This window comes from Trematomus bernacchii, unplaced genomic scaffold (genome assembly GCF_902827165.1).
Source record: "Trematomus bernacchii unplaced genomic scaffold, fTreBer1.1, whole genome shotgun sequence".
Taxonomy (NCBI): domain Eukaryota; kingdom Metazoa; phylum Chordata; class Actinopteri; order Perciformes; family Nototheniidae; genus Trematomus; species Trematomus bernacchii.
The window spans coordinates 14,979,652-14,990,297 of NW_022987714.1; positions in this window are offsets into that span (position 1 = coordinate 14,979,652).

Below are 10,646 nucleotides of genomic sequence, written 5' to 3' on the forward strand. Positions count from 1 at the left end.
AATGTATTTAACATACTATACCATGTTTTTCTATATTTAAAAGAAAAATTATATCATGTTCTATGACTCGTTCAACATTCTATTCTATTTATTTTTAAACTACACACATTTTATATATATTTTTAACCCAGTTAATCAACACCTGTTTAATCCTTCATAGATTTCATTGTTAGACATTGGATGGGGCTACATACAGTAATGTATATGTAGTTTCTTACCTTCATTATTTCCATAGAATATCACTGTGAAGATAATGTGCAAATGGGGTGGTTTGACTGTCAGGTAAGTTGAAATCAACACGAGATCTGAAATGTACTTTTTGAAATTATTTTTAAATGATGATGAACCCATTACACACTAAAGAAAATGTTCAGCGTTTGTCAAACAAAAAGAGATATCAAACTTATTGAACAACTTGTAAAAAATGTTATTTCTTCAACCAGAATGTGATCTTTGTGGATCAGACGTAACACAAACATAATGACTCAATATTGCAGAGAACAGGTCCCGTCCTCACTGCCTTGTCAAGTTTATTTTTTATATTTCACTTTCTATTTCAGAAGTGCTTCATATTTTCCCAGCAGAGTGTAGATCTCAACCAAAAATATTCAGTGTGATAAGACTAGAAATGGACTGAAATGTGCGACTTAAAAAGTATCAATACAATTATGAACAAAGTGTGGAGAGAAAATGTAAATAAAGCTTTATGCAGCACACACCCATAGTAAATGCATACGCATACTTAAACAGCTACGTACCAACATGTACAATGAGGGACACACACACGCACACACAGATAGACACACACACTGTGATTTTTCATCAGCTAAAAATAACATCTCAGTGGAGAAATCTCAGCGCCCACAGTTTTCAGCAAAACAATACACACACACACAAACCTATAGCTCGCAAGGAGACAGAGACAATCTTCCAGTACAAAACGTGCGCACACACAGATCCACACATGGCATAACAGGTAAGGGTTAACCATGTGCTGTCTGCGTTGGCTTCCCCCTGAGGCCCTGAGATATGCAAGGGTCTACGAGTTTGTATGTGTGTGTGTGTGTGTGTAGGTTTGTTCACGTGAGCCTGCTTTCTCATTGCGTCATACCGTACAGTACATTTCCCCCACTGTCCCAAACAAATTGAATAAAAGAAAAAAAATGTGATGCCCTGTGCTTTCTGTCTGCCTTCTTTGTGATTCATTAGGGAGCTTGATCGCTGCTTTCCGCTTGCTTGTACATGTCATACATATCTGAGAAATGGGGGTGACTGAACACAAAGAGAAGAGGCATGGGGATGCATTGGACCACTGGGACCTCACACAGGAGGGGCGTTCAGGAACCGGTGGCATTGGAGCAGTCGACAAATGGTGTTTGCTCACAATTATTCCGTAAGCCGATGTTTACTCTCCTGTTAGCATTCAACAGACTGGCATCTCAAGGTTGATGTAGCTGTGTGAGGAATCAAGGGCAATATCAAAAATGTTACATTCCTAAATCTGTAAATCTTTAATGGAGCAACTGGAGGCAGTTGGATTATGCATGCCTTGAACTCAGGTAAGCTTAACTTCTATCTGGATCAAGCCAGACAGGGTCTCTGTCTGGAAAGTGTATATCTGAGTATAGCACTGAGCAGATCACAGATAAAGTATTTATGAAATATTAATTTTTACATCTTTGCCAGGTCATTCTAGACCTTGTCAGTTCGCAAGGCCGATAATATCACATCTCTGTGAGCTTTGACTGTATCACACAGTCATGTTCTGCAGAACTGGGAATTGATGATGTGAACTTTCAATGATCCCGTGCCCCTCTAGGTCTTTTCATCCACAAGTGGACTAATGACACACTTTATTCACAAATTACAAAACATGCTGACACAATTGCACATTTAATTTAGACCCTACCAATTGTGCCTGCTGTGGTCCTGAAAATAATGTGGAAAAATGCCACTCAAGTAATCCCTACAAAAGCTAGAAAAAGAAGAACAGTTAAACAAGCCCTCATTTGTGTAAGCTTGTCTCTTATACTGGACATAAAGAAAAGGAAACACAAAGCTTGCCTAGGTACATTTGATAAGCCAGCAAGAGTAAACTAGATTTTTTAAATGATCTGATTGAAGAAACTTGCCCAATGTTCCCAATTATTTAGCAAGAAAAGCAGCTAGCAGCACTAATGTCAATGTTGCTAAATCAGGCAAGAAGGTTGCCAAATGGCAACACTGACAGCTGGTCTGTTCAGCCCTTTCTCAAAAGCGACTCCCTGAAAAGTATCATCATGAACGTGAACAACAAACATGGCTAATGTTTGTGTTCAACGCTTTCAACCTAGCAGCCTATGGAAGGCTTGCAATGAAGCGCAATGAATGAACGGAAAAAGGGCGCACGCGTATCAGAAGGCAGGTTGGTTAAAAGGACTGCTGCTTTTCAGGGTTTGTGCACACCTGGCCCATTGGTGTCCAAATCCACATCTGACCAGGTCTGCAGCAAAGCCAACAAGCAGAGGGGATGCAACATGACTTCAAAGTTGAGTGTGACCTGGCATTTTTGACAAAAATCCTAACTCAGGTCCACTTACTTGCTTGCACTGGAGCTTTCAGATAACAGAGATGTCTTTGTTTGTCTGGCACCCCACGAAATGTGTAAATTGAATCTCCTGATGGAGAGTGTGTGAATGTTAAGATGACAGCAATAGCATGTTGGTTTACAGACATGTTATCTCTCTGTAGTAATACATTTTTTGTTAAGGCGGGAATTTTTACCGATTAGTCTGTTTGCTGATAAAAGGATGAAAAGATGGGAATGCAGATAAACATAGGACCACAATCTATTACATCTGTTACTCAAAAAATGTATTGCACGTTTGTCAAGCCTGTGCATGTGCAGTACCTGAGATGTGGCTGTTGGTTTATCAATCAATCAATCAAAAATACTTAAATAATCCCAGGGGTAAATTACATTTTAAGAACGTTTCATCATATTAGAATAAAATAAATACATGTTAATATAAATAGAAGTTGAAATAAAAATGGGTAGTAAAATTCCTTGTAGCCACTGAGACAAAGCGTTTTAAGAACAGGAACAGGCAGGACATCTTCCACAGAACAGGGATCATCTAAGGACTAAGGGGTTATGGTGAAGACATGGTTAAGATCTCTGTGGCCCTCTCTTGTTGGCCCAAACAGTCCGGAAGCCATTGATGGAATGTTGGAGACGTTGTTGATGGAAACGTTGTTGATGGAAACGTTGTTGGTGGAAACGTTGTTGATGGAAACGTTGCCCGTTAACACTCCGGAAGGCATCGCTGGAATCGTTGTTGTCAGATAAATCCTGGTTCAGCCCTGTTTCCGCAAATCACATTAAACTACACTCCAGATATTCAATTTGACTCCTGGCTGAAGCCTATAAATCTTTTTTTTACATTATGACATTATTTGTAGGATTTTCCTTTTGGTTATTCAGTTTATATATTTACTAAGAATGCATCAATCTTTAAGTAGAATTCTATAGTGTTGTAGTTGGTTTTGGTGAGAGATGTTAACAACTTGTTGTGCTGTTGTGTATTTTAAAAGTAGAATATTTCCTTCTGTATGCTGTTAAGTTGGATAAAGTAGTATTCATTGGAAATACTCAGGTAGTATAAGAACAATATACTATTTTTAAAGGGCAAAAAAGACATCAGACCATGTACAGTAGTAGGATAAAATGTCGTCTCCACAGTAATACAGCTCCTCTCAAATCTAATTTAGCCCCCATGTGAGGCCACTCTTGCTGTGCTCTCACACCTGCTGCTGACCTCTCTCGAACACTGTGCAGTATCATTGTTTTGTTCTGTGTTTAATGATGTATCAGCATTGTGAGGTTCTGATGCAGCAAGTTGGCACAATCTAATTGGTTATTTAAAATATAGTTGTCGTGGCATAAGATTAATTAACATCCGCTGTATAGTCTTTATTTATAGGCATATTTTCAAAGTGGGGCTGCCATTAAGTGAATTATCGGCTGTCATCATATCCAGCACTTCTGTAGAAATAATCAAATCAGATATGTAAAGCACAGGCTATAATCTCATTTTCTAAACCTGATTACATTTTGTTGACGGGACATTGAAGGGTCTGATGGTTGCTGGCCGTGACAGTCGGGTGCACTGCAAGGTTGTCACGTCCTATATAAAAAGACTCCTCCATGTGCTGATTTTCAGGATCCTTGGACTAGCGGAACCAAATTAAACAGTTGCTTACTTGTATAACTAAACGCCTAGGGGTATTTTCAAACACAAATATTTCCTGCAAGCGGCTTGGGTTTTTATTTTTGTTGATCTTTTTATGTTCTATGGGGTACGCTAATGACCAAAGTGATTATCTTTAAAATACCTCAGAACAGATATCACTGAAAATAGGTTCAATGGAGCATCAATTGTTCAGACCATCCTATTGGTTGTGACCGTCCTATTGGTTGGGGTTTAAATAGAAACTTGAAAGGTGATAATATGTCAGTGATGTGTGTTTTTCATTGTTTCTGCTACCACCTGGTGGCCAATAAATACTATTGCAGGTTTGAGGAAACAAATATTCAGCATTTCAGTATTAAACCCTTTTTTTATACAGCGTGTCATTTTGATTTTCACGAGGTCACATTAAACACATGTAGCGCAGTATGTGTGGAATTTTCCCATCTGGTAAGTTTTAGTCTGCAGCTCAATATCATTAATCAGTGCAGTCGTCTCCCAAAGGACGACTGACTGAAATATAAAAGGTTACTACCGGAATGTCATAGTGCTATTTATTTCATATTCAATGAGTATTAAAAAACATGTACAGCTCTCTTTGTTTTCTTTGAGAGAAATTACAGCTACAATATTCAATAGGTAGGAAGTCCTTTGACACAATAAAGCAGCAGTATGTATTACATGTTATACAGTTATTAAGTTTATACTTCAGTACATAATGGGTCAGTGGTGACTTCCAGTTATTGTTGTTTTAGTTATACAGAGCCTAGATAATACATTGTTTTTTTGGAAAATGTTTTATTTATTTATTTTGACCATAGAGAGAGCACTCAGCAGGAACAGGAAACAAAGTCCCTTGGAAATCTGCCATCAATATTACATGATATCCATCTACTATCAACGACAATGTAGAACCACTCAGAGCAGACATACTTAATATCTGAAGCTTTGCCTGAAGTGCATATGTTCTATGTTTAGAAAAGAAAATGAAAAGTCTAGCCTGAGATGCAAAGTTGGATTGATGTCAAATCTAATAATAGAAACATGTATTTGACTTCTAGTTTTCCGAGTATGCATATGAGCTATTTGATAAATACCTACAACCTCAGCCCATTCTAATTAATTGCTAAGGACATGTTCAGCTGAGTGTAGCTGATAGCAGTCCAGAGGGTTGGAACATGTTGCAGCACATTCTGTGTTTGGGACATGACTCATGCTGAGGTGCCCCTTCCTGCACTGTGAGTAAGACATGACTTAACGTCTTTCACACTGTGTTAATCAGTGGCAGACAGAGAGAAAACAAGCAATATCAAAGGAATTAGTGAGCCTCTTACAGTTTCACAGCCACAGTGTTTAAATAATCCTCTCACTCTTAATGGGTTTTTCTTTTCTTTTAATGAGACACATTGTCACACCAGCCTTTTTAGTCCGGTTGAACTGAGAGCATTTCCCCTGGTGCACTTGTTTTGGTTTGTGAATGCTGGATTTGAACTCTGGTCACACCAAACAGCTGCTTTCTGGTCTGCCTCAAGGAAAGGTCTCTGATCACTGCAATTGAACTTTTGAGCAGTTCATTAATGGTTCTATGTATACCAGTGACGTGCGGTGAGGTTCATGGCTGGTGAGGCACTGACTCTTTCAGAGTCAGATTTACAAATATTATATTTTGACCTTAATCGAAATATTCGGTTATTTTCAAAAGCTTTTTTAGTCTGATGCTTCGATTCATTTTAAACAGACCGTTCAACAAAAGGATACCCAAAATCTAAATATTGGATTGTTCTTTCTTAGTAAGATCCCATGTTCATTACAATTGTGGTCTTACCTTGACTTGAAGATGAAGTCCATGCTATCCTTCTGGACAACAATCTCTATTACTTTTTTGTAAAAGTCCTCCTTATCTCCCTCTAGTTTCAAAAGTCTAGTTTGTTGTTTGCGTTTACCGTCTCTGCGTAGAATAACAGTAGCAACAAGAACCTGTGGGCTCACCTGCGCCCCCTTCAGTGCGGCAGAGGTTATGGCTGCCTCTCCTGGTGCTTTTTTCATTGCCGTTGTATGATGAGACCAGCGAGCCTAAATATCATATATACGTGAAATAAGTTATTTAGAGACTATGGATGGCGAGGATAAATGTAATAAAGGGATCTACAAACATTACATTGGTGACCTACAGTGAGATGGTAACAGGCATGCGCTTAGGGCCTGCTTTCCAGACAGTTTCTGTGGGGTGACGCATTCTGAGGTGAGGCAGAGCTCATCTGTGCCTCACCTCACCCCACAGTAAATGGCTTGAGCGCGCTCACAAAATAAGTGCCCGCGCTAAATTAGTGCCCGCGCTCCAGCAAGTTACTGTGGGGTTACGTGAGGCAGAGCACGTCCCTGCCTCACTTCTCATCGCTCCCGTAGCGGAGCTCGGCCAATTTGCTGATTTTGACTATAAAAAGCGATTGGAATCATACATAAATCACACTTACAACACAGATCAGTGGAGACATTTTATTATTATTATTATTTAGTTTTTCTTTAGTTGTTTTTCTGTTACATCGGAGTATGACAGGTGAGGCTCTGCCTCCCCTGCCTCCCCTGACTGCACGTTGCTGATGTATATCATTTTAACCATCACTAAGCGGACTATATCACCCCTTGCTGCTAAATACCAATCAACTATGTGCAATATGTGCTATATGTGCAATATATATATATGCCGTTAATAACTGTGTAATTTATAACTGGCTGCTAATCCTTAGAACCGTTACAAGGTGTGCTTTTTTTTTTTTTTTTCCAATTTGTATCTTGTAAATTGTGTAACTTGCTGCAGTTAAATACCATCATACTATGTGCAATATGTGCTATATGTGCAATATATACATTATATACATATGCCATTAATAACTGTGTAATATATACCTGGCTGCTAAATCCTAAGAACTGTTACAGGATTTGTATTTTGGAAAGTATTTTTCTTTTACTTTTATTTTTTATATTATATTTTTTATTATATCATAACTTAGTACTTTTTTCTTAACATAGGTAACATTAAGCTGTCTGTGGCTCTTTCCTGCTGTAACGATGCAAATGTCCCCTCTGTGGGACTAATAAAGGTATTCTGATTCTGATTCTGACCTTGTGCCTCCCGCTCCAGTTAAAAATCTTGGCATTATATTTGATGACGATTGTCCTTCACGTCATAAAGCAAGTTTCACGGACTGCATTCTTCATCTCCGCAATATAAAAACAAATCTGACACTTCCTAACTCAAAACGTTGCAAAAAAACTCATTCATGCTTTTATTACATCTAGGCAATCAAGAGTCATGGCGTTCGGCTACCAAGCTCCCTTTCTCTACAAACGTCCTGTTTTATTCCCTATGTTCGTCCATCTGGTTCCTACATTTTATGGTATTTTATTTTATTGTATTTATTGTCTTTTGTTGTATCTTAACTCATTTTATTTCTATTTGTATCTTGTCTTTTTTTTTTTTCTGTAATGTTATTGTTTACAATGTTGTTGTTTGTTTCTGTAAAGTCCACTGAGACCTACGTGTTTTGTGATTTTGGGCTATATAAATAAACTTTGATTTGATTTGAACTTGTAGCCTATTAACACATTTCCTGCCAATACATTGAAAAGCATCTCCAATACTTCTGTCCTCAGGTTAGCATGACTTTCCAAATCTTTTTGTATTATGTTTTGGATCAGAAGCTGACTCCCTCAATGTTTTCGTGACTTTACTGGTCTTTCAGTATTCTGGCCTCACCAGGCTTTGGAAATTATTTCACTTTGAATATGTACCTTCTTGGGTACGGTTGACCCCTTTGAAGTTTTAGAGTGGTAGTGAAAACAACTGATATTGGCCGTTTAATGGGGTGATAACATTCGAACCAGGTGGGTGAGCCTTGATGGTTCCATAATATGCCCAAACGTAGTTTTTACCAAAGTGATGGTGTTGGCATCCCTTGACTCCTCCAGTATCTGGAAACAAGTTCAGCAACTTCAAAAGGCCTCGACCTTCAGGTAGCAGGAGCTGTCACTCATGTCCTTAACCCATTAGGGTGAAGGACTTCCTCTTTGTGAAACGTGGACAATCATCATCACAATGTCTTTCAGATTTGTTATCTCTCGTACAACTAATACTGTACATCTGTCTTTACAGAGCCATTCATGCGCCTGGATGGGCAGAATAATGATTTGATACTGAATCCAATTGAAACTGTATTTTTCAATTTGATCTGACAAATATGTCAATAATGTATTGAATAAAGTAACACATTAGAGATAGCAATGAGAACATTAGACCTGATTTCCAGTGTTGGGGGAATGTCAGAGGAGCGTGTCTGATTTTGACCTCCATTTTTCTCTCATTCACACTGATATCCCAAGTGCATACAAAAACTCAATTTCCCACAATCCGCCCCCTCTGTGTGTCACGCTAATAGACTGAAGTAACCTCATAGCCGTAGTAGCGTATATGAGAGACACTCACCTTGACTTTTTAGGTCTCTCACACATATCTGATTAACTGTCATCACCCCTTCCTCTGTCTTCATCTCTTTGTCAGCGTCTCTCTCGTTGCGCCTCTTCCAATTGCTCAGTTTCTTTTTTTTTATAATCGTTTTTCTCTAAGATGATTCCCCCTTTTGCTCTAAACCTTGCTCAGCCCGTCTTTCATTTTACAAAATGAAAGGTCTTGTGCTTTGTGTAAATCTCTGCTCAAAAGTCACAATATCTTTTTAATTAGAATAAATAAATTGTTTCTGGAGCTCATATGTACATGAGTTGTAAGGGAGGTTATAAAGTGGAGAAGGAAGAATAAAATGAATATGAAAACGAGAGGGGAGGGAGGTCGGAAGAGGCAGAATAATAATTTACCAGTACTCACAGAAGAGATCTTTCGTGGAGCTCTTTATTTTTACGGCCTGACGCATATGGCTCTTCAGTGTTGTGCTTGCAAGTGTGTGTGTGTGTGTGCGTGTGTGTGTGTGCGTGTGCGTGTGTGTGTGTGTGTGTGTGTGTGTGTGTGTGTGTGTGTGTGTGTGTGTGTGTGTGTGTGTGTGTGTGTTGTGTGGATATACTGTATACGTCTCCTGTGTACACACTCAGCCTTGTGAACAGTAATAAACCTCTGTAAACTAACAGCCAAAAAATTAAACCTTCACCCAATATGGTCCCCATGGCCTTTACTATTAACACACACACACACACACACACACACACACACACACACACACACACACACACACACACACACACACACACACACACACACACACACACACAGGGTACATTGAGCATGCCACCCACACAAAGAGAGTGCAACTAAAAACTAGTAGCTTTCATTTGCACTTAAATTGAAACTGTGACATCTGCCGCCCTTATAAGTAAAATAATGTACTTCAGTCTTCACAGGAAACCAGGTGCTAAGGTTTAGGCAACACAAATACTTGGTAAGGATTAAGAAAAGATAGGTGTTTGGGTAGAAATAACTACGAAGGCGACAAAGGTGGAGCCACAGAAGAAAATAAATAAATGTTGGCTTTGTATACGACACAAACAGCTGATGAACTGACAGTGTTATTTGACCTACTCAGGCACCCATCCTCCTCATCCTCACACAGAATTTAAAACTGTATACACATGTAATCAACAAATATATTTTACTAGATACAACAGGTTACTATGCATACACCTTTGGTAAAGCTATGAACAGATTCTTAGAAAAAGCCTGCAGTACATATGTGCGTCTAACAATTTCCCTTTTATATTATTTGATCTTGAACGGAGGTAGGATATACATTCTGTGTAAGACTTACCTTTTTCTTTGTGTGTGTGTGTGTGTGGTCTGTGTAAGCTGTATGCAATAAAGGGTTTCATTTGGTTATGGGGCTTCAGAAGGGCCACCCAGAGAAGCCTTAGATTGGATCTGCTGTGTGTCCAAGGAGAATGGGAAATAACATCAGCCGTCAGGAGAGGAAAGGTGAAAAATAACCTGTCATCACTTCTCTCCCTTTCTAAATCTCTCTCTCTCTCTCTTCCCCACCTTACTAGCTGTCCTCACTCTTACCTTTGTAATGCTTCCTTCTCTTTCTATCGCTTGTTTTAACTCTGTATTTAGCCCCTTGTTACGTAGGGATTTGTATATGGAGGCTTATTAACGCCAAAACTAAGGAGGTAACACAAATGAAATTCAAGCTGTTACCATGCTACCGTGTTAAGATTTGTGCGGGTGCAGAACAGATTATTGAGACAATGCAAATTATTGAAATCAAGGTTAAAAACGACAAGACTACAAGACAATGATTAATGGAAGATTGTAGCTTCGGCTCAAAGGAAACAAAAGATTTGTAAGTTGCACGTCAACAGAAAGAGTCATAGCTCTTGTGGTAGCTACAGTACAGGTGCTTGTCAGGTAAACATACA